The following is a 25,502-nucleotide window of genomic DNA, read 5'->3' as shown; positions in this document are numbered from 1 at the left end:
TTTATTGTGCTGACGTATTACTATTGCGGATACACCCTTTAGATAATAGCACTGGAGACTCTTTTAAAAGTTTTACTTATACGATATTCAAATTCTGCCATAAGACTAACCAGTAATATATATCATTAAACTTACCAATTCTCTATCATGACATTAGTTAACAGATAAGTCTTGAAGTTGACAACTCTTGAAAAGAGTTATATTTCATGCCTTTAGATCTAGTTAATTGCCTGTACTGAGGGACATTTAGTTGAATTTTAGGATATTATTTTAGCATTTTTTAGAACATTGCATAAGGAGCTTGAACGGTTCTTAAATATTGTAATTTGTTGCTTTTAATTGCATGTGGAAAGGTTGTGTTTGGTGGTTTTGCAGGTGCAGGATGATGAATGAGAAATAAAAGAGTGAAGGTTTGCCGAGGCAAAACGATGGATAGTTTGCCAAGTTGCATGTCGTGGAAATTTGAAATTCCAAGAAGATGACTGAGTCAACAAGTAAGGCGTACCAGTTTCAGCCAATTCTACTTGTACCAGATAAATCTGCCTAAAAAAAGTAGATAAATCTTGGGCTGTTGGTTTTATCTTAGAGAAAAAGAATCTAAAAAGAGGAAAAAGATCATGAGATAATGAGTTGATAACCACCTACCCAAAAGGAAGGGATTTTTAAACCAAAAACAATTTAAAAAGAGAAAAGATAATCTTGGGCTATTGGCTAAACTCTAGTACACTTGCTTATAAAAGGCCAATGAAGGAAACCTTAAGAGGACAAAGAACAAGATGGGAAGATCCTAAGGCAAGAGTAAGAGGGTTTGATTGAAAGATGAAGTCATCCTCTCGGCTAACACAAGGCACTGTGCTGCTAAAGTGTAGACTAGTGGAAGTTGTTTTCCCAACGTTCTTCTGTTATTTCCTTAGTGCTCTCTTGTGAACTTATTTGGTTGTAAACGATGGTGATGATTTGGAATTATATTTTCCAATCGATGAGTTAAATCTCCTCGGGTTGGTGTTATTTTCATGATACTTAACTGTTTTAAGTTTCCATGGTATAAATCTAATTATTTTACTACCCATTCAATTGTTTAAGTGGAATCCCTAAGAATAGTCGATGGCATATTATTTTTGTTAAGTTGATTTAATGCGGGAAAAGTTAGATTACTTAACTAATATTGGATGGCATGAGAAAGATTCGAATGATGTTTGCATCATAAAGAAAGAATTACACAAGTAACTATAATAAGACCCTATATGAGCAGGGACAGTGACATGAGGTTTTGTTATTGAGAGAGGCAGGCCACTCTAGGAATTTTCTGCACAATAAGTTAATCAAGATTTTTCCATGGCATTATTTCCAATAAGGTTGATTCTGAGTAATCCCAACCTTCCACAAATATCGTATACACTATACTTGATTCTCTGCCGAAATATCTCTGCCTTAGCATTTTTAATTGATTATTTGTTGATTTATATATTATTCACACAATAGATCCCATAATTACATTTATATTAACACTTTTTCCATAACAATTCCAGTTACTTACCTAGCATTGCGTATTTACCTTAGATTTTGCCATAACATTTCCTTCGATCATTTTACTATAGCATTAACTTCACCCTATTAAGATAACTTGACCAACTTTGTGCCTCAATCCGATCCTCATGGGAACTATACTCACCCATCATTTTATTACTTGAATCGGCGTGTATACTTGCACAAATCGCATATCACTTCACAAAAGTTTACCTAGATCATGACACCAAACCGTTCGCCCAGACTTCGCCATTAGGGCGTTATAGAATACGTTAGATAAACATCATAGAATAAGCCACACAGGCTTCATCAAATACGCCATGAAGGTCTTACATAACACACCACTAAGGCATCATAGAGAATTACGTGTTTACAATCTCGTCAAACTTCATCAAATGGTGCCATGGGTTTTCTCCCACATGGTTTTATACTTAAATTCATGTCATGATTTGCTACTCCAGTCCATATTTTACTAGAGGCTTCACCAAGAATATTTTGATAATCATATTATGTCATGCGTCTTAGCCACATGGGCTACATCCTCATATTGTGATCTGTAAGTCCAATCATCGTCTTATTGGAGACATCATCATGAGTGTTTTCATTGTCATATAATGCCATGGGTCTCTTCCATATGGGTTTACACATATTTTCATGATCTTCTAGTCTAGTTAGTAATATAACTGCCCTATCAGAGGCATCACAAAGGGATATTTTACTTAGAAGGTACTTAACCAGATTTGGTCACATACTTGACGGATTCTTACTTTCTCATATTAGATTTCACAGGCAGACTTACCAGTTAACTTCTTATTCAAATAGTACCTCACACATATTATCCTTACACATACAGAATCTTTACATTACTTCGCATACACAACAGTTATTCGAGATATTATAATCATATATATCTCTACTTGATCAGTTCACATGTAGGATCTAGGATAGGGACTCACCTAATACTCTCATATGCTGTAGCTTGAAGTCCTAAACTCGAACATCCTTCACGAACCAATAGTAGCAACTGCTTAAAGAACATGGAACCATAAAAAAAAAAAACCCATTACCAGATAATTTGCTATAATCTCAACTACAAACAACCCCCATGCAGGGCCTCTTATTCATAACTTATTGTTTATATTGCTTAACAACCTTATTCTTTCAAAAACTTAACATGAACAGCTATCAGATTTACCAAGAGATGGAACATCCACAAATTAATTCAAAAACCTTAACCACCAACTCAAAATGAAGAGAGAACATTTAAGTTTAAGAAAAAGAACCAGAGAGTAATAGTGAAGGAAGAAAAACTATCCAGATGAACCCATCTTACCATATATATATACCTCCAGTTTCCCCTTAATGGAACTTGACAAGTGTCAAATGCATACAAAAGTGGTCCCCTTAATGTCCTACAAAAATCGGAGAAAATATAAAAGAGAATTCGATGTTAGTGCTATTTGACCAGTCAAACCATTCAGTTAACCCCCAACCAATCACGTTACAAAACCCCGTATACATATCATTCGAACAAACTAGACATACTATAACTATGGCAATAACTCATATATGTCGTGTTATACTCAACCAAAATCTCATATATGTCGTGTTATACTCAACCAGAACTTTCGATGTGTACTCTTAGCTTATCGTACTCTTTCTTCTATTGAGGAATATTATGAAAATAAATCCTTAAATACTTTTATGGGCGAAAACTATATGTGACAAACATTAGTTCACCAAAAAATCTATTAAATGGTGGGCTACACTATTATAATATACCAAACAGATAATTTTAGAACATTGCACCTATTAATCGGATTTGCAAGATTTGGGCTGTGACAATCCAGGCCATGACACGATGAGGAACCCCTTTGCCGCGACAAGGAGGCCAAGTTAATATGTTATGTTGTGACGAAGAACCTCCTCACGCTGTAACGTCAAACTAAAGTTTTGTAACTTTTATAAAATGATCCTCACTCGATATCAGGTTAACCTTGGAGCATTTTGTATGCTCGAGTAAGACCCGAGAAGTGTTGTATACCATATCTATTATTTGTAATGCTACTGTTGTATGTATGATGTTTCAGATTGATTTTTAAATGATTGTTTTACTTTGAATTTGACGGTAGTTGCTTCGAAAACAACTGTAGTATCTTGTAGTTTGAACTCAGTGATCGATATGAGTTAGGGGTATTACATAGAAAGCAAAGAACATAAGGTTGCAAGCAAGGAAGACGAGATGAAATAGAGCCCCCATAAAGGAATAATATGCATAACTATCTCTCTTAGTCCAAAGGTTGCTCCTTATTTATTGTTGTGTTAAAAAGTTGACTTGCATGCTAGCTTTGTACTAAGATACCATTAATGCTTGATAGCAACCATTATCACCTCTTGGTATAATAATTGATGTTCCTCCAAGTCTACAACTGGTTATAAAGTGACCAAATCAAAACTAAGATAAATAAAATATTTCTCTAAATGAGAAAATTAAATATGTTGAAAGCTTCGAGATTTAGTTATATCCTCTAGAGGATTCATGCTCAACCAATTTTGAAGGTGGAATATTTTGTAGTATTTTTTTGAATTAGCATCATTTATCCTATGAATATTTTGTAGTAATCTTCTGAGGGTGTTTTACTCTACTAAGTTTTTTTGCTAGGAGACTTTTTGTGGAAACCAATTTGAATGGTGTAATAATATCCCTTAAAGGTGCTTTTCTCTACAAAACTCTTTGGTTATCAATGCGCCTTTTTCTGGATGCTAATTTTTTTGGTGTGATAATATCTCATGAGGGAGTTTTCCTTTACCAAACTTTGTGATTGAGAGAATTCTTGTGGTAGTAGGATTTTTCTACAGATGAGTAGAAGTTTATGTTATGTAAAGTAGGATTTTTCTATTAAGGAGTAGGAGTTTGCTACTAAGGAGCAAGAGTGCAAGATAATAGAGCAAACTAGTCATAGAGCATGATTATGAGCTCTTGGAAGTATAAGCTTCCAGAAATTGAAAGCTATAAAAAGATTGCGTAGACTATGATGAACACCCAATTGTTCTACTTATTTATGTCAAATCACACTTAGGATGCTTTACCTTTGAGCGAAATCGCTAATATTTGTAGTGTTTTTAGTTTTTAAGATGTCATTAATTATTTGAATATTTTTATTTTTAGCCTGTTTTTAGGTGTTTTTATGTTTATTGATGAATACATTAGTTGTGTGTTTAATGGTGTAAGTGAAAAGGAGATAAGGAGCAATGATTTAGGAAGTTGATATAGACTATCACAACCCTATACTAAATAGGTCTCAACCTTGCCTAAGTTTAGAATATCCATTTGGTGAAAATCAGTAGGGTTGGTTACGATACAAAGACTATAATCGTTGCTACCATTGTGATTTAGAAGAAAATTTTTTGTGAAGAGCCAATAGGACATCACAATGTAACAAGAAAAATCATGATGTATGACCGGATTTGGAGCGATTATTTTCAGTGGTTAAAGGCATTTTAAGGAAATTTATTAAGACATCATGACACTGCAAAGACGACTTTAGGGTGGTCATGTGGTTCCCACACCTTCATGAAGGGAAATTGTGACTTTTCCTTGATCTAAGATTCTTTGTATAAATGTACTTTTCCCTAACCTTCATGAAGGGTAATTTTTAGATTTAGTTTTCTAAGAAACTTTACTTTGTAATTAGATTTTTTACAACTTTCCTTTCATTTAGCAAGTACTTTGTAAGATTTTTTTTATTTGGTAATCAAATACAGTTTCATTATATTGCCTTTGTATTTTCAACCTTTGAGCTCAAAAGAGTTAGAAAGGAAAGAGCATGTACTTTAGCATGGGCTATCACACCCCAAGTCTAATGGATCCAAGAATAAGGCATAAAGCCATGAACTTATCTATTTGGTATAGTGTAATTCGTACATTAGCAGTCTTCAGGCAGACTTAGGATGGTGTAAAGTATTCGTCGCAAAAATAATTAAGGATTTATGTTATAGGTTATTCTCCAATGTAAGAAAAGAATATTTCAAGTGAAGAATAAGTTGGGTGAGAGTTACTGCCAAACATATGGTTCACCCATTTACTTGAGTATTGTGCATAATGGGTTTTGTATAGTGATATGATTTAAAGCCAACTAAATTGACTAGAAAAATATCAATTTTGCAGGATTTTCATTTATATTTCTCTTAGAATCTGTAGGCCATTAAGAAGGATAAATTCTAGATTCGAGTGACACTTGTTAAGTTCCACTATGAGGAAATGGGTGTTATATATATCTGTGTGAAAGGAACCGTTAGGAAGTTTCTTCCTTATTCAATATTTCCCTCTAGTTCTTTTTTTAAATTAAATATTATCTTCTCCTCATTAAGCTGGAATCTTAGGATCTTGATTTAATCAGTGGTTGTTCCACCTCTTAGTAAGTATTATAGCTCTGCATGTTAAGTTTTTAATAGAGTAAGGTTGTTGATAGTTATATGAACAATAAGCCATGAATACAAGGCCTTGCATGGGGTTATTTATGATTGAGATGTTAGCAGTTTGTATGTAAATGGTTTTTAATGGTGAATTTGTGTTCTTCAAGTAGTTGTTGTTGGGTTGAGATGGATGTTCGAGTTGAAGTATATATATGTTAATAATATTTGGATGACTGGTAATGGTGTAAATGATGTATGGTAAAAGTTCTGCATGTGTAATGATGACATGTAAGAAGTATTATCTGGATAAAAAATAAGTGGTGATTATGTAGGTAAAGTTTGATAAGAAAAAGGACGAATCAACCAGGTGTGTAAGCAAATTTTGGTAAGTAAATTCTAGGTAAAATGACCCTTGAGGTATATTGCTAACCAGATTGGTAGATCACGATACGAAGATAATTGTAAGACCATGTGGTTGAGACACATGGCAATGTATGATATGATAACACTCATGGTGATGCCTCTAATAAGATGAAGGCTTGACTGGCAGATCAAGACATGAGAATTTGTAAGCCCATGTGGCTGAGACCTTTGGCAAGATATGATTGTATGAATGTTCATGGTGATGGCTCCGATAATGTGTAGATCAAACTAGCAGATCATGACATAAAGTTATGTATAAGCCCATGAGGGAGAAACCTATGGCACCTTCTGTGCTAAGCCTTTATGGCAAGTTTTGTATCATCTTATTGGTGTATTCGATGATATCTATGTGGTAGGATGTGGTTATGCGCCCTTATGGTATGCTATGGATAAGTTTTGAGAATTCTTTGATAGATAAGTCAATGATAAGGTTATGAGACGTCTAAAGTTAATTTGGTTGAATTAGTTCTGTGATGTAATCGAATAAGTCCTAAGGGAAGTTTCTTGAAAAATAGTGTGTATCTGTATGTTCAAAGAGGGTATCCGTCATGGTAATCTATTAGTTTAGAATATGGACATATTTGTAGATATGAAAGAGATAAGTATTTGTCATTTTGAGTTATCCCGCGATAAATAGATTTGAAATCTATGTTGATTGGTATATGCCTACATCAACCCATTTTCAGTGGTATCGAAAATATTGGCTTCAAGACCACGATTTTGGCCATTGGGTCAGTAGTTTATTATTTATTTAATATTTATAGGGTTATTACAAGGTCATATTAAATTTTGGTTAGAAAATTTTATCATTTAGATAGTTAATTAAGTAAAAAGAACTAAATCGTAAAGATTACAGACGTTGATTGGTAATAGTTAAAGGTGTTAAATGGCTAAAGAAATTTGACTTGATGGACTTATGTGGTACTTAGACCATATGGACGGTTAGGACAGGGCATTACATGAAATTAGATTAAGTTTTAAAGGGTAAATTTGTAATTAAATAATTAAGTAAAATTAAAACAAAAGAAAAATAGCATGTTGTCCTCTTCCATAGCTCTCCACCAAGTTTTGAAGAAGAGAAAAACACCATTTTCATAGCTTGAAGTTCAATTAGCTTGTAACATTGTATGTAAGTTGAATTTGATTTTTTTTTAGTAATTTTTATGTTTTTGATACTGTTGTAGCTTAATCTAGCTAACCCAGGGACTAATTTGTAAAATTGTCAAATGTTTAGAATTTTACCATGAATGAATTTGTAATGTTCATGAATTTTATGATAGTTTATTGCGCTTAATAGTTAAATAGGACTATTATGTTAAGTGATTTTAGGTAATTTTAAAATTTAGGGACTAAGTTGTTAAAATTATAAAATATCATGTAATTCTTGTGATAAAATGATAAAAGTAGATTGTTTAGGGACCATATAGAATTCAGTATAATGGTTTTAGGCTAATTTGTAATAATTGTGAGAATTTTGGTTTTAGGGATTAAATTGAATAAAAGGTAAAAGTTTATGATAAATGTGTAAAATGTCATTAAAAGGGTTAATTGCATAATTTTATGTGATTTAAAATGTTTAATTTGGTTAATTGAATTAATTATTACTATTTAGATCAAGAAACAAGTCAACCGATTGTTAATTGCGGGAAGGAAAAGGTCGTTGAGTAGGCATCTTCGAATTTTGGTAGTTATCATATTTCAATAAGTTCACATTAAGTTGTTATATTCTTTTTATTGATATGAATTTAATCACTTATGTGTTTCTGTATATATATGTTATCGTAAACATGATTAAAAATGAGTAAGACCACAGTTGAAAGACGTTGTGATAATATGATTAAAACAAGTAAGACCATAGTTGAAAGTCGCTATGACAATATGATTAAAACAAGTAAGACCATAGTTGAAAGATGTTATGGCATCATGATGGAAGTGGGTAAGACCATGGCTGAAAGACAGAATGACATCATTGTAATTAGAACTAAGACCATAGCTGAAAGATGCTATGGCATCCTTTGACAGTTATCTATCAGGTTGGAATGTTGGAATTCGACAAAAGAATAGTTGTTTCATTTTTGTATTTGACTTATAACTAAATTGAAAGGTTTGATATATTTGATTTCATGAACTTAGTAAGACTTATATGAGTTTACCTATTTTGGTTTTATTCTTGCAGATTGTCAGATCTATGTCTTTGATTGGATCAATTTTGGGAGATCACACTATCCGCCATAATTTCGGTAGCCTTTTGATCATTTTGGTCCTATTATAAATGGCTTGTAAATAGGATTATAATATGTATGTGTTCTATGCAATTAGTTGATGACTTAACTGATTTTGGATGATGAGTTTTGTATATATATATGTAACACTTGATATTTTGTGGAAATGGTCAATGTTTGTCTAGTATATCATGGAATGAAATGACATATATGTAGTTATTATGGTTGATTGAATGGAAAATATTTTTGGTGTGGAAGATCTGGACATTAGTTTATGATTAAATTGCCCTAATTCGTTGTTATATTTGAGTTTGTGTGTTTCAGATTATAAGTTTGAATTGTGGTACCAATGCAGACATATTGGTTAGGCACTTAGGTTGTGTGTAAAATGTTTTTTTTTTGCCATGGTTAGGCACATTTTGAATAGGGTTGATGGATGGTTATTTCTTAGCTTGGTGTCAAAGGATTTGAATGTGAAATAACTTCTTTTCGAAGGAAATTTTAGGCACACATGGCCTGTGACACGGGCTTCTACATAGCTGTATGCCCCACACGGTTGTGTGACACGGCCGTGTGGTTGTTTGATTTTAGGTGTAGGATTTTTCACATGGTCACAAGTTGTTACACGGTCTGGCGACACGACCGTATAGCCCTGTTTCAAATTATACACAGTCTGGAAACATGAGCATGTGGAGAAGCCACACGGGTTGGCCTTTGCCAGACAACCATGTGACCCGTGTTTACACTTTTTACATAAAATTTTATAAAAGTTTTGATTTAATCCAGAATTGATCCTATTTTTCTTTAAATGTTCTGTAAGCTCAAATTCGGTCCCAAATTGATTGAAAAGCATGTAAATGATTGAATATGAATTATTTGGTTGTATTTTATTGATATAATGAAAAATGTTCTAAGATTACTATCGTAATGCATTATAGCTCGGATCACACAACTGAACTAGGTATAGGGTGTTACAACACCATACCTGAATAGCATCATGTCTTGTCTTGGAATCGTATGAAATTTGAGTTGTTTTTCATATTGGGTTTTCTTGTGTTTTATAACAAAGATGTGTAGAATTCTTCTTAATGATCTGGATAGTTCATTATCAGTATAAGCATATGTTGGGTTTGGACAAGGTTATGATTTGTTTAGTAGATTGATATTATTGAACTCAGCTTGGGAATTCATCAAACGTGAATCTAATAGTAAGTATCCATCCATGAACAGTAACTGTGATAACTATTATGGGAAAAATGTTAACTGTTAGTTTGAAGAGAAAAACCATAAGAATTGGACTCTGTAGAAATATTCCTTCAAGAAGTATCTTCGAGGTTATATGAATAAAATGATAGTGGAATATTGTCTAGTAAGATCTGAAATCAACCATGTAGTGAAATGAAAATTGATACGTTTAGAATGATTATTGGTGTACAAATGTATGTCAAAATGTTCTGAAAGTGTGCCAAAATAGGAATGATAGGTTAAGTATGGAAATTGGCATACAAGCACGAAGACGATATTATAACAGTATTCGCCATGGTATTCTATACTAAAGTTCACTAAGTTCGTGTAACTTACAAGTGCTATTCTTATGTTTCAAGTATTATGGTGAGAGTGAATACAGCAAGAGGGACAACGCTAGGAATATGCCAAGGAAGCGGCAATCCGGATTATTATGCATATAATGGACTATTTAGAAAAGTGGCATATTGTAGGATTACGCTATAGAGAGTTTGTCTTTAGCAATTTTTTGCGTTGTAATAAGTTGTAACAAGTCTAATGTATTATTTTATTTTTAAGTACTTTTCTTTGTTTATTTGAAATTAAGTCTTTAAAAAAATGATAAGATATATGTTTTAAGTAAGGAGTACCCTTCAACTGTTTAAAAATTTTGCTAAGTAAAATGTGAAGTAATACCCGAGATTCAGACCCGGTGAATCGGATTGGGTTGAGGGCGTTAAAGTTGGTATTAGAGCTTGCGATTTAGTCGATCCTTTAGCAACTAAGTGAGTCAACCCTGTATGTGTGGTACATCGGACCTAGTTTAGTCTCTCAAGTATGTTAAAGATTTTTTTTAAAAAAATGATACCTTGTTATATTGATAATATAGCGATAAGAAAGATAATGCAGGAACAAAATAATGGTTTCACTAATAAAACCAGAAAAAAAATGTTATAGATAAGATGGAAAAAGAAAGTACAAGGTCAAACAAAAAGAAATTTCTAATTTCCTCCTTTTGTGGGCTATTCGATGGGTTCAGTAGGGACCTCTTCTATTTGAGTTTGATCTTTAATTTTCTGCTCCTCGCCTGTTAAGTCCTCTTCATTGTCTTTAACCTCTATTGTAGTGGGAATAAAAATGTCAGTTGAATTTTTTTATTCTCTCTAAAAAGTTTCTCAGCCTTCGCCCTCAAGGTGGTAGACATTAAAGTTTAGCGACTCAGTAGAGATATCCCTAAGGCAGTTAAAGTCTACTCAAGTAAGATCAAGAGCACCTGCAACCACTTGGGTGTATAGAATCAGATTGGACCTCTATTCTAACAGAGCTTCATTAAGTTTCTTTTTAGTGTCCTCTTGATATTTTCTGAAAGCTTCTTCATTGGATTGGCGTAGACCTTCCAGCTATTCTTTGTGGAGATCTTTTTGGGGCGTTGATCTTTTCTTCCAATATGGATTCTTTATCTTTTAGCAGATTGATGTCCTCTTCTGACTAATTACACTTATTTTATGTGTCCTTATATTTTCTCTTCAAAGCCATGACATAGGCATCAAGCCTTCCACTCAAGCTGATAGATTCCTGATGATCTCGGCGTAGTTCAGCCATAGAGTTTTCGTCAATTTTCACAACCTTCACCAAACTCGCAACTCTAGCATTGTATCGATCACTGGTGTCTTTGAAGGCCCAACTCCAAAGCTCATGCTCTACAAATAAGGTTTGTGAAGCCTTTTTCAAGAGGGAAAGAGGAGACAAATCCGAATTTAAGGAAAGATAGGAAGTAAGAGCCTCTTTTAACTGATGTGGCATCGAATTATTCTGCTACTAAAAAATGGAACCTAGTGACATAGAAGATAGCCCCGACTTTAATAGTTCACGCCAAGGGAATATTCCTTCTACTTCACTAGAAGAAGCATCGTGTGGTGGAATATAGGATGAAGCCATTAGTTGTGTTGGAGGTATTATTTCTATGACAATCTCTGTTTGAAGAGGATTAGTGGTGTGAATAGGAGAATCAGCTTTTTGGGCGGGCTCCATTGGTGGTGTTGGAATTCCGAGTAAGGTAGGAACTGGAGAACTGTGAGTGACATTTGTGGCAGGCTCTTTTCCGGGTATACGCTATGCCAAAGGAGGGAATTCATTACTTTCGGTCTCTTAAGTACTTTGCTCTAATTTGGGCCTCTTCTTAGTTTTCGTCGATGTTGTTTTCCTTACTAGAATAGCAGTAGCCTTCTGAGAATGGTTGTAATGTCCATGTTTTGATATGAGATAGGCACAATATGAGAATGCAAAGAAGACCCTGCACCATCAACATAAGAATTAGCCCGGGTTGAAAAGGAACTAGAAGTTGTACCAGGATTACTTAAAATATTTCAATTGCGAGGGCGAAGACCACAACCGTTGTAAAAGAAGAAGGGAGGTTCCCTTATACGTCCCACTAAACGTGTGCCAATCCACGATCTACATTATAAAGCCAAGTCATAGAAACAGAATGAACGTTGAGATCATCCAACCAATTTATAGAATCATTTGGCCATACTTTTTTGGAAGAAGAAGCTGAACTGAAACAAACATGGATGTTCAAACTCTTGTTCGAACAGAAACTAAAACAAAATAGTACAACTAGAAATGACAATGGGAGTCTTTCGGCCTTTCGACAAAAAGTGGGAGATAAGTTAATGGTTTGCTTGCTATTGCTGACTTTTGTTGGTGTTTTTTTATGTTACTGATATTGTTACTTTTAAAAAGAGCTTGTTGGTTTATGCTTGTCGTTGGATTTTATGATTTTGTTGCTATGTTCTTACTGGTGGTGTATCGGATAACATTTGTTATGAGTTATGTTGATTTGCTCTTGGTATCTCATATGTTTATATGGCATGATGATAATGGGAGTTGTAATACCCCAAACCTGGCTTAGATGTTATGGTTGGATTGTGGAGGTTAAACGCTCGTAAAAACATTGTTGATTAACTTACGCAAAAAAAAAAACTTAGTTTTAATTCCAGAGTAATAAAGTTATTTAAATTTTTGGAAACTCAAGTTTTCAGAAGAACGCATGTAAGAACTTAGATGAAAATCTTGTTTTATTAATGTTATAAAAACAATCCCGAATGTTTAACCAATTGAATTGTAAAAAGTCGTAATTAATTTCAAAACTGGCATAAAAAAATACTTTTAAAATTATTATCTCTTAAAATCATAAGATCCATTAGTTATGGTCTTGGGTGTGTTTACGAGTTTAAAATAAAACGTCTGCGATAAAAAATACCAAAACCAAGAATTTAACGCTCCAAAACAAATTAAAATTTGAAAGACCGTAAAGTCCAAAATTTAAAAAAAAAAACCTAATCAACTTAAACCAAATTGTGTGAACCGAGCTCCGAAGTCGCCGCCAAGACCTAAGTCAGAAGTACACCTGATACGAATTAAACAAACGAGTAAGCTAGAAGCCTAGTGTGTGACCCAACCCACAAACAGATGTACATAAATAACAGACACATTATCAGTTACAGATTTGACATATACTCACATACAGGATCAGATATATACATTTTTATAATCATATACAAGTGTAGACACCAATATCAAAACAAATTCTTACTTATAATGTACACATATGCAACTAACATATCAAAATGTCATAACAGAACCAAAAGCATATATCGTTTCGGACAGTCATAATTTCAGATATTTATAAATATATATCGAATCATAATGTCATATCAGAACAAAACAAATCCTACCTCCATCCGCTACACACTAACTCCGCCCAACCAATCACACCAAATAAGACTACAAGAGTCCATCCATCCAATCACATCGGGTCATAGTGGTATGCGACTTATATTGATGCAGGTGAGCTGTCAGAAAGATATTGTGGTTTAACCACCAAAATTACAGTAATACTACCAGAAAACACTTCTTCCATCATATCAAAACCCACTCCAATGCAAATGCAAAATCATATTAACTTACGTACATAACACATAGGTGGTATGCCATGCACACCAAAACACGTATTTTATAGAGCACAACATAACATAACACATAACTTATACAGATCGTATCATATCTTAGTTCTTATACTAACATTTATTCCACATAAAGATGTCATGCGTAATCAAATACATAATAACATTTTTAGAGTTACCAGAACATAGATTGTACTTACATTTTTCACATACCTTAACCACATCATATGGTGACACATATTGACAACTATCACATTTAGGGTCTTATTTAAGCCAAATGGACCCCACAAAAGATCTTATTACGCATTTATAAGTCAAATGGTCCTAAGTAAAAAAATTTCGAAAATGGGCCCACACAGCCTAAATGGCCAACCCTTGTGGCCTAACGACCTACCTAACCATCCCATGTGATCACACATGCCCGTATGCCCCACACGGCCTACCGAAGTTGTCTGTGTAATCGCACATGCCTGTGTTCTCCACACGGCAGATCACACGCTCGTGTGGTGCACACAGCCTTCCACACAGTCATGTGACAAACAACAGTCTCAAAACAACCTTAATTTTCTCGAGTTTTTTGAGTTCTAAATGACAATTTGGGTTAGAATCACACACCTGATGATAATTTTGATAAACCGTGCAAAATCACACTCCGAATCCTACAATCATTCATCAAACCTCACTAATTTATCATCAAAATTCATCCAAAAAAATAATTTCCATAAATCAAACGTTCAGCCCCTGATACAAAATTCAAACACTTACTTTTCCGAAACATGTCGAAACCGTATCTATTTTGCTAGAGGGTTTTGGTTTTCGTACCTTTCTCCTAATCAAAATCACGAACATACTTAACATAACGTGGAATGAAAACTAAACACCAACACCTCAAATCTTATTCAATAACAAATTAAAACTAAAATAACAGAAAAAATAGCTTGACAAACTTACACCATGCTTTGAACTACGATCGAAGAGCGAATCTTATACACATACACAAAAGCAAAATTGAAACGACAACAAGCAAAACCAATGGAAATGGAGAAAAGCAAAAAAAATTAAAAAAGAAGAAGAAAAATAGAGAAGAGGGGAAGAAAATAACGTAGGAGTGAGAGAGACAATTTGGGATAATTTCTTAACCACTCACATCCCACTAAGTCCCATAATTAACCACCCACATCCCACTAAGTTCCATAATTTACCACCCACATCTGACTAAGTCCCACAAATAACCACTCACCAGATTCCTTCATAATTCAAAACAAAAACAATTTTCACTTGCACACACAGGGATTCAAATTCAAGACCAAAGTGTAAGCTAACAATCACCTTACCATCGAACTAGCAAGTTCATTCTTATCAATAGATGCACTCAAATATTTTTTAAACCAAATACCAAAAATTAGGGATTTAGAAAAAATTGACAAAAATACAAGTGAAAGGATTCAAACCCAGAACCTTCCTCACACAAACACAACCCCTAACCACTTAACCAGAATAAATTACTTAGCATAATTTCGAATCTTAACTCAAAAATCACAATGTGAACCCTCTAGGTTTTACTAACCCAATTTCTTTCAACTCGATTTTTGGGATGTAACATGAGTTCTGATAATTTGTTTATGTTTTGTTGAAAAGCCAAAGAAGGAGATTGTTGGGACCAAAGCTATTCAGAATTGATGTTTAAATAGTCTATTTAAATAGCTATCTAGAAAGGCTTTCAGGGCACCCTAAATGTTATTATATTTTGGCTTTTTTTATTTGGGCCTCCATGATTGTTTTCTCCATAAACAAATGAATCTCAAAATGCATTTTATTTCCTCTCAAACCATGATGATCGAATTTGGCCGATTGTGGAAATCATGAGATCGACATGGCTTGTGTCATAAGGCTTATCCTTATCATTATCATTTAAGCTATTTATTTGATGATTAAGCTATTTATTTATCTTGGCTGATAAGGATTTATTTTGGAATAATTATTGCAGATAATTCAAGAGATGAATTCAGAGTTTTACCTTATCAAAACGACTTTGAGAAGCTGTCAATTTTTAGCCTATAAGTAAGTTGTTGTGCTGCACATTGGTGTGCATTTGGAGTGCTTTTGACTAGTTATTTGCATTCTTATGTTAGACTTTTATTGTAGAGTAAAACATTTGAGGTTATTTGGGTGAATGATTGTTACAAGTCAAGATTATTTACTGTGGCTGCAATTATTTCTTGTGTAAGGGTAGATTGAGCTTTAACTAATAGTTTATTAGATCAATTGTTAAATAATTTATTCATTGTGCAAGGATTTGCAGAGTAGAATTGTTTTCGAATTGTATTAGCAAAATTTGTGCCTATTTCTCTCCTTCTCTTATTTGCTTACTAGTTGTGTTTTGTTAGAACTAGTGTTCAAACGTATTTTTGAACACTTGTTTGAACATCAAACTAGATAGAAAACAAACTGAGATTCTAACACTAACAAAAAAACATAATTAAAATAACAAATTTTGATTAATTCAAATAAATCAGTTTATTTAAAAAATTAGTTTAATCAAATCAAATTTGCCCTTAACAGAATTTTTTTTTTCAAATCAACTGAAACGAATTTTTATATAATTAATCGGTTAAACAAATCAAATTAATCCAAATAATGAACTTAATATCTGTCTTCTTCTTTTTTGGTTACGAAGGATCGATCCCAATGGGCGATGGAGTGTACAAGCAAGGGTGGGACAGGTCTAGCTTGGCAATCACTGGTTCATCTTTTCATTATAAGACTGAACCAGATTTTAATTAACTGAGTCCTACCACACTATTGTTCCATATGGCCCATCTAGTGGGCAGGCTAAGAAGTCCAAAACTCCAGATGAAAAAAAAGAAAAATAGAAAAAACATTGGCATATAGCATCACTAACGGCGTTACAATACAAGAGGTTGTTACTAATGTCAGATGATAGTGACGTCCACTGTCATAATGATTTTACCAGAAAGTTTTGCAGTGAGATTTAAAAGTACATAAAATAACAGGATCCAGAGTTTAACATAATTAATTATCTGTAAAAGATGTAATATAATTGAAAAAGGTTGTTCTTCATTAGGGTTTCGAACTAAATCTAGAAACCAGCTTCTGTTAAGACATACAAGAAAAACAGGAAGCTGTTGGAACCTCCTGTTAGTTGAGAAAGCACTCAAATTTGCATGTCTGGTAAAAGATAAAAAAGAGATATTGCAGTGTTATATTGACATGTTTGAAACTACCGACATGATTGAATTAATGATGAAGATGTTTCTGTATTGATCCCTCCACTAATAGGAGAGAAAGAAATTGATTGATTGGACAGATAATAATATTGCTTTTCAAGTGGAAGCAGCTAGTAAAATTTACATACACCAGTATTGGGTCACACCATTTCAGTGTGGTTCTACTTCCAACTAGAAATGAAAATAAAGGGCCCTTAATGTTTGTTTCAAACAGTTCAAAAATGAGATTTTATTTAAAGCTTAAAAGTATTAATTGGATTTGAATTTGGAGTTAAATTCTAAATTTAATAATTATTTTTATATTGGGTTTTAAATTTTTTTTAGTCAAATTAAATTTTGAATTTGATAATTGTTTTAATATTGAGACCTGAACTCTAGGCTTTCAAATATTAACTTAGACAAAATAAATTCAAACCCAGTATGAGAACGATTGTCAGGTTCAGAACCTTACTTGGACCCAAAAAAATCCAAACTCCAATGTAAAAAAATTACCAGATTTAAACTATAAAAAGTGATTTAACTTTTTAGATTTTGATCCATCAAACATTAAGAAAGAGAGTTTGATCACCGTGTAAACACATTTTTCTCTCAAGTCAGTCCAAGTTTTGCTTTGGACACATTTTTAAAATTAGTTGATATATAAATTATAATAATATTATATCTGTTATGATACTTTCCTTTACTGACCTAAAATTTGAATATAACCCGAAGTGACCCGTGACCCAAGCCTGGACTCTACAAGGTGGATACATTAAGAGCTCGCAAGGAGGACTCGCGGGGAGGGCTTGCAAACCAAATTCGTATGTTCCTGGGTGTTCACAGGCAGAGAATGCAAAGTCAAGCGAGTTGATCGGCGAACATATGTTAAGTCTGGGACAGTATGCATGTCAACATGCACGGAGCCTACTTAGGATGTCATTTCAATGAACAGTAACTGTATCAATTAAAATACTATCAATTAAAATAATTTTTCTCTATAACAATCACGTTTATTTGCCAAAATTGTTATAAATATATGGTTTTTAGACACCTATAATAGCATTCAAAATATCTATAACAATATTTAACAAAAAAAATACCTATAACAACATTTAAGATTTAGACTATATTTGAAACTTTTTTTAATTTTCAAATTAAAAACTATAATATATTAATAGTAATATTAATTAGGTTGTATCTTTGATAAAATTTACAAATGTAATTTTATTAAAGATTATTATCATTAATATTGTATAATTAATATATTTTATATAAAAATTTTAAATATTTTATTAATATAATATCCTAATTAAATTAATTACTTTTATTTCACTTAGGAATAGACTTAATTTTACTAAAATCAAATATAAGAAGTAGTTATAGAGAAATAATTTAATAAATAGAGTATTCCAAGCTTTATGGTTATTACTGTTATAGAAGATAAAATAAAACATAAAGAAACTCAATTCTAATATAAATTTAATTATTATAATAATAATATGATGTTATAGAAAAATTGGTTATATAATAATTAATTTTTATTATTATTTCTAATCGTAATTTAATGGAATATCTTAAGATATTAATTAACAAATACCGTACATGAGAACATGTTGGTCTCATAATCATCTGAGTTGTGATTTAATGGGGACATGAAATATTGAATGGTCCATTATAGGTGGTCCAAATCTCACCCTTTTTGCATTTGCCCAATGAATTGTGTGTGAGACAGCACAATATGTCTCACGCATTTATGTTATTGGATGATGGTACCATCTATTTTTCTTCATATTTATTTGGTCCAAAGTGATATGGTTGATTCTTGGGAAATGTCATCTTCATCTCCCATTCTCATATTTTGTCACTGTTAAGAGTGTCCAACTTTGAAAAAAAAAAGAAAAAGAAAAATGGGACAAGGAAAATGGGGGAGTACATATAATAGAAAAACATGTTACATCCCATCTATTTTTGTTCTTTTCTTACAGTTTCACACACATCCAAGCTCCCCAAAAAAGCATGTCTATTAAATAATGATAGAAGATCCATGATTTATAAGCTGAAAGACCCATCTCATATGCCATTCTTTTCCATTCAGTTGCAATTATATATCATTGCATTGGCTTTTTCATCCATAGAAGAGAATAACCCATTTTGATATGGACTTACCTTAATCATGATTTTTCTCGAGAAAAGTTTGATCAGTTTTAATTTTACTTGTCATGAAATCATAAGAGAAATTATTTATAAACTCATGCTACATATCTTTTCCTAAGGTCGTGTATCTATTTTGAAGTGTTGCACTCCTTCAACAGTGAAAGTATTATTTTCAATGGGTTTATATTTGGTTTTAATTTTAGATTTTTTCTTACTTCAACAAGAGTCAAAAAAGGTTCACAGAGTTCTTAGCGAGAACGTCTATGCTAAGACACTTTAAGGGTATGGGTTTGAAGCCCACTAAGGTCAAAATGATAAAACATTTCTTTGGTGGACATAGGTGTTCCCGTCAAAAATTTCGTGAACCTCTTTAAGCTTTCCTCGATGTAGGGAGATAAAAACCAGAGCTAAAATCAAGTATAGTCACCCTAAAAATAATACTTCCACCATTGAGGGGGTGAGACACTCTAGAGTAGATACTCGCCTTCAACACCTAACACAGAAATCTTTGACAGATAAGTTAATGCATTTACATTTGAATCAATTATAAGATTTTTTTAGTTTAGTTATTCCAATCCAATAAAATTATTATTGGATCAATGGATAAGTGAAAATTTTTTTTCTCCACAACTAGGTTGAAAATTTGTCTCCTATATCGTTGATTTGTTTTTAAATACAACCTATAAAGATCTGTAACTCCATTATCATTATGTATGATAATTATTCATATTCCTATTTATATGTAAACTTATGTAGATGAAAATATTTATATAACGAATTTATAAAAGAAATTATTATGAAAATCAAATATGATTTTAGTTGTGATGATTAAGTTAGTGAATATCATGATATCCTAAGTTCTTATGTTAAAATTCTTATTATGTATATTTATTTTTCTAAATTTATCAAAATATAAAAATTACAAATACCCTTAAAATAATATATGTTGTTTTGTAAAAGAAATTACTATTCGGTAATTTCAAATTGAGTTAGGGCCTATTGACGGGTGACACCAATTTAGTCAAATTAAGTCTTAATATATATAACTAGAAACTTTATCACACACGTTTGCGTGTGGAACAAAACATTTATAACACGATGTATGTTAAAAAATAACATATAATAAATATGAGTATACTTTGAAACTAATTAATAATAAATTGTGCATAATAAAATTAAAATGTATAAATAACTCAAAATAAAGCATTGATTGTGTGATAAATTTGAAGTTTTTCTAACCTAATTAGCATGAATTCAAATCTCATCATATACATATTTTATTGTTTTCTAAAATTAAAAGACTAAAATTTCCTCAAATAATATAATTTATTTTAAATATGGAAAGTTATTTTTGTAATTTTTCTAACCGAATTGGTTCTCGATTGACTTGTGGCATTAACTCAACATGTAACTTTATTAATAGTATAGATAATATAAGATATAGATATATGCATGCATATATATATATATATATATATATATATATATATATATACCCTCCCTCCACATTGAAGAAGTTCATCCTACCCTATGTTGGCATCATGCTGCCCCCTTTCCTCAACCCAACCAAAAGTACATGAATGAATTTGAGTGGTAGGCTCTTTTTACATTGGTTGCCCCAAAATGGAACTATTACAAACACTAGTAGACAGTGTACGCACTCATGAATAGTGAGAGAGATCATTGAGAAAAGAGAAGCATAATGATTTTAATCAAAGAAAATATTGGAGGGACTAAGGGAGCTGGGCTTCTAACCATTAATCCAAAGAACCTATCAATGGGATGAGCAAGAGCTTATAGATAGTCTTTAGCACATGGGTATTGAGTTAGTGGGAGAAGTTCGGTCCCCCGTATAATACTTATATATTAGATTAATTTAAATTCAGCCCTCAAAATAAATTCGATTTATTTTTTATAACATAAACTTAATCAATATAAATTAAAACAAAAAAGTTAATTTTTAATTTTTCACTTAACTTTTCAAAATTTAATATTTTAATTACTATCTCGTTAATTGTGTTAACTAAGCAACGAAAAATTGATGAAAGTTTTATTTATTGAACTAATAACAAATTTAACTATTTAATATTTACATATTTTATCAATTTGATCATAAATTTAAAATATTTAATAATTCTATAAAAAACAATTAGACTCTCTCTCTCACGCTCGACAATACACTCCCGACCCTCTCATCAATCACCATACACAATGCATCACCATTTTCAACCCACCTTCACCGGCCACCGTTAGCAATATCCTCTCTACTTACTCTTTAAATGAAAAATAGTAAATTTTTTATTTATTTTGTAGGGTAAGAGAACAGTAGTTTAAACTATTAAAGAAACAATTATTTTAATAGCCATGATGTGATATTTTAAATGATATTTTAAAAAATAATTAAATTGTGAGAGTTGGGTGAGGCTTGGTGCACGGTGGGTCTCTCGGGTATATGATTAGTGGGAGTGGTGAGCAGGAGTTGAGGGGAAAATGGCGATGGTGAAAACTCGGGAAAATGGGTGAGATTGTGAGTTCATGAGGTTTGTGGTTGTTTCAATCGAATTCGGCTAGTAATTTTGGGTCGAAAGAAGGGTGTTTAGATGATGGAAGTTTCGGTGTTTGTAGGGTGTTAGAGAGAAGAGGAAATGATGATGGTGAGGGTGAAAGTGCGTTGATGATAGTAATGCATCGTGTATGGTGGTTGACGAGAGGGTCGGGGGTGTATATTATCAAGAGTGAGAGAGGGTTTAATTGTTTCTTGATGAGATCTATTAAATTTAAGATTAAATTGATAGAATATGTAAATATTGAAAATTTAAATTTGTTATTAGCTCGATAAAAAAAGTCCACCTCAGCTTTTCTTCCCTCAATTAACAACAACTAACATGAGAGTAACTAAAATGTTTAATTTCAAAAAATTAAGTAACTAAAAAATAATAATAATAATTAAGTGATTACAATAATACGAATTGCATAGTTGAATGACTATTTTTGTACTTTATCCAAAAAGAAAAAGATTGTTAATACTTTTGATACAATGTCTAGAACTACTCATAACTCTTCCATAATCTTTCTTAAATAGGATAATAATACGTTTCAGCGCACTCAAACTTACGTCCTCCTATTCTGACAATAATATCAATTGTTAATAATTTTACACACTATAAATATAAAATTTATTTCTTAACAGTATAATGATTTGGGAAAATCTTTAGCCTTATTCCACCATCCATCATACCGAATTGCGATCCTATGTAAAAAGTAAACTCATGGCAGGTCATTGAACTTCATACATAAAAGGAGAAAATAAAATAAGAAGTCTTCACTGTGAAGATATGATTTGTAGGTGAATGGTTTATTCATTCTTTCCTTGAGGTTTGTGGGATTCTTATCTTTTGAGTCTTGACCCACCATACTTTTCTATGAGGAAATTGTCAAAATCATTTACATCTTTCCAAAAGTTAAAATTATTTACTTTAATAAATCCTTTCATAATAAATGAAAATTAAAACAATATTAGAAATAGGGATGGATAATATGGTTCAAACCCATATTAAATGGATATTTAATAATAGCTTTAACTACCCATATTATAAAAATATTTCTAAATCAATAAATAATTTGTTAAAATATTAATTATAAAAATATTAAAATATACAAAAAAAAAGTTTTACACTATACATGAGTGGAGAGAAGGAAATTTGGGTTCCTATCAATGGATCCATTCTTCTTTGATTGGTTCTATATCCTATGCTTTGGTATTGTCTATTGCTTTAGTTGCTCCATGCTCAACTTAATTTTCAAATACTATTTCTTTTTTTCTTATTATATATCAATCAAGTGGACAACTTACATGACACCCATATCAACACCTTTACACCAATTCTAGCTTTCTTAAAACTAAAAGATAAATAATTTTAAAAAAAAGGGCATAAGCATGGTCCTATATTCTTTTAGAATTTTTTTTAAATGGACCATGATACAAAGTGAAGATTGCTTAAAATGATAAGATAATATTTTAATTTTATCCACAAAAGAATTGAAAACTTTAGGTCAAAATGTGATCTTATAAGTCGGCATTTTGTTGGATGCGGTGAATATTATGGGTATAAAATCTTAAGTTGCTTTTTGTCTCGTCTACAGATAAATTAGTCCTTATACTTAAATTAAAGAATAAATTATATTTTTCGTTAAAAATTCTATCTATTTTTATTATTAAAAATTAGTTTTTATTCGTCAGCATGAGGTACACATGACATGCTACGTGTGTAACTATCAGGTTATTTAGTCTACCGTACCAATTTTTAACAGTAGAAATGAGTAATTTTTTTAATAAAAAAGGACATGTTTGTTCTTTAATCTAATCTACATAAATTAATTTATCAATTTTTTTAATAAAAAATGTAATCTAATTCTTAATAAAAAACCTTCATAATACTTTTATGAGATATTATGTTAAAGGGGGTGTTATTTTCACTAGAAATTTAACATCATTTGAAATCACGATAATAGTTATGAAAGAACAGAAATGTGACCCACAAGTAAAATGATTTAGGAGTCCTGTGGGAAGGTGGGTTGCAGTTTATTCACGCATCTCTCTCCTCTAAAGGAAGTCATGGTGTTCTATAGGTGTTGGTTGCCTACATAATGGCCATTAATTATAAAATGCTTGCTTTAGTTCTTGCCTCAGATGCTTTGAGTAAAGGCTTTGGTAATAGGTGTGATTTGACAATATATATATATATATTATATGTAGTGCTTAATTCCCCTTTCACAATACTAACATTTTATAATTCCATGCCCTTTTTTTTATTGGAATCAAATCTATACCTTAAGAAGTCATCATTTTATTAAATCGTCATTTGAATATGTCAAATAATATTTCTTCTCTTCTCTTCTTTCCTTTTCCATTTTTATTAAATGTTGAGAACCTACGTCACATGGTTGCAAGTAATGATAATGTTAACCTTAATTCAAAAAGCATAATGATAAATTTAGTTTTTAATATTTATTTTATTTGTTAATTTGGTCATTAATTTTTTAATTAAATTTGACTCTCGTCTTTTTAAAAGAGTTAAATTTAAGTATCAACATTTTAAAAAGTGTCGAATTGATTTTTTAATAGAAATCTTGATGAAACGTTAATTTTTAAACATAACGACCTATGTATACTTCATACTATTCTTTTTTGAATTTTTATGATTTTTTATTTTAAATTTCATTTTTTATAATTTTTAAATTATTTATTAATGTAGCATATAAGACAAATAGTATTATGTCAACATAAAATACATGTCAACTGCTATGTAGATAATGTGACGAATAATAGTAAATTATTTTTTATTATTCAGTGACTTAATCACATAATCAAGATCATGATTACTTTTAAATTTTAAACTATTAATGGTTGACTGGATTTTCATATGATCTGTAACTAAATAATAGTAAAAGTAATTTCATGCCATCACTTTAACTAAAACTAAGGTCATGTGAATTTGGATTTACTATACAAAAGTTGAGGGAGATTAGGCTAAATTAAAATTATTAAGGATAAATTATACTCAAGATCACTAAATTATTAATAAGTTTATGTTTTGGTCACTCAACTTCAAAAGGTTATAAAATTATCATTAAATTATTAAAATCGTTGTTATATGGCCTTCTTCATTTGCAATACCTGCATTAATCGAAAGCTCTCATTCCCCTTCTCTTTTACAGTTCAATTTTTTTCATAAAACAATTTTGAAAGTCACAAATTTGCGAATCAAAATCCAAACAGCTTTATTTTCCAATCTTTGACACTGACCGCAAATCGACTTGGATCTAAGGTATGTTCTTCTACTCATTGATGAGTATTGATCCGCAAAATCTATCGCCAAATCATCGCTTGAAGCTTGTTAGCTGAACTTTTAAAAAATATATATAAACTTAACAACTAGTGACATAAATAAAAACTTTTGAATAGTTCAGAGACTTAAATGAAAAGTTTTGAATAGTTCAATGATCATTTTGTAACTTCTTCAAGTTAAGTGACCAAAATATAAATTTACTAATAATTTAGTGACATTAAATATAATTTACCCAACGATTAAATTTCAAATTTCAACATAGTAAAAATACCAAATCACAATTAAATATATTTTTAATATGATTCAGCCCAAATTATTACTTAAATAATAAAATTATTTTTATTAAAATAATATTATAAATAATAAAATCTCTAAATTGTGTTTCAACGATGGATTTGAAAGAGAAATTTCATTTTCATAAAAGTTTTCAAAATTTCAAAAATAAATTTTATTTTTAGTAAAAATAATAAATAAGTCCAAAATAGGGAAAAACAA

General features: G+C 31.4%; 2 long non-coding RNA genes across 2 annotated transcripts; both read right to left on the bottom strand.

The window, feature by feature from the left end:
• Window positions 1-11,240: 11,240 nt before the first annotated feature.
• On the bottom strand, window positions 11,241-12,862 carry LOC128041261 (uncharacterized). The gene is made up of 2 exons (XR_008195989.1): window positions 12,205-12,862; window positions 11,241-12,105 (listed from the first exon to the last, which is right to left on the bottom strand). It is a non-coding gene; the product is annotated as an uncharacterized LOC128041261 (long non-coding RNA).
• A 231-nt stretch (window positions 12,863-13,093) lies between these two features.
• LOC128040982 (uncharacterized) lies at window positions 13,094-15,244 on the bottom strand. Its single transcript, XR_008195775.1, has 4 exons — window positions 14,543-15,244; window positions 14,393-14,436; window positions 13,550-13,666; window positions 13,094-13,221 (listed from the first exon to the last, which is right to left on the bottom strand). It is a non-coding gene; the product is annotated as an uncharacterized LOC128040982 (long non-coding RNA).
• Between the last annotated feature and the right edge of the window lie 10,258 nt (window positions 15,245-25,502).

This window comes from Gossypium raimondii, chromosome 5 (assembly GCF_025698545.1).
Source record: "Gossypium raimondii isolate GPD5lz chromosome 5, ASM2569854v1, whole genome shotgun sequence".
Lineage (NCBI taxonomy): Eukaryota > Viridiplantae > Streptophyta > Magnoliopsida > Malvales > Malvaceae > Gossypium > Gossypium raimondii.
Note: the sequence above shows the minus strand (reverse complement) of the source record. Positions and strands in the feature narration are given on the sequence as shown.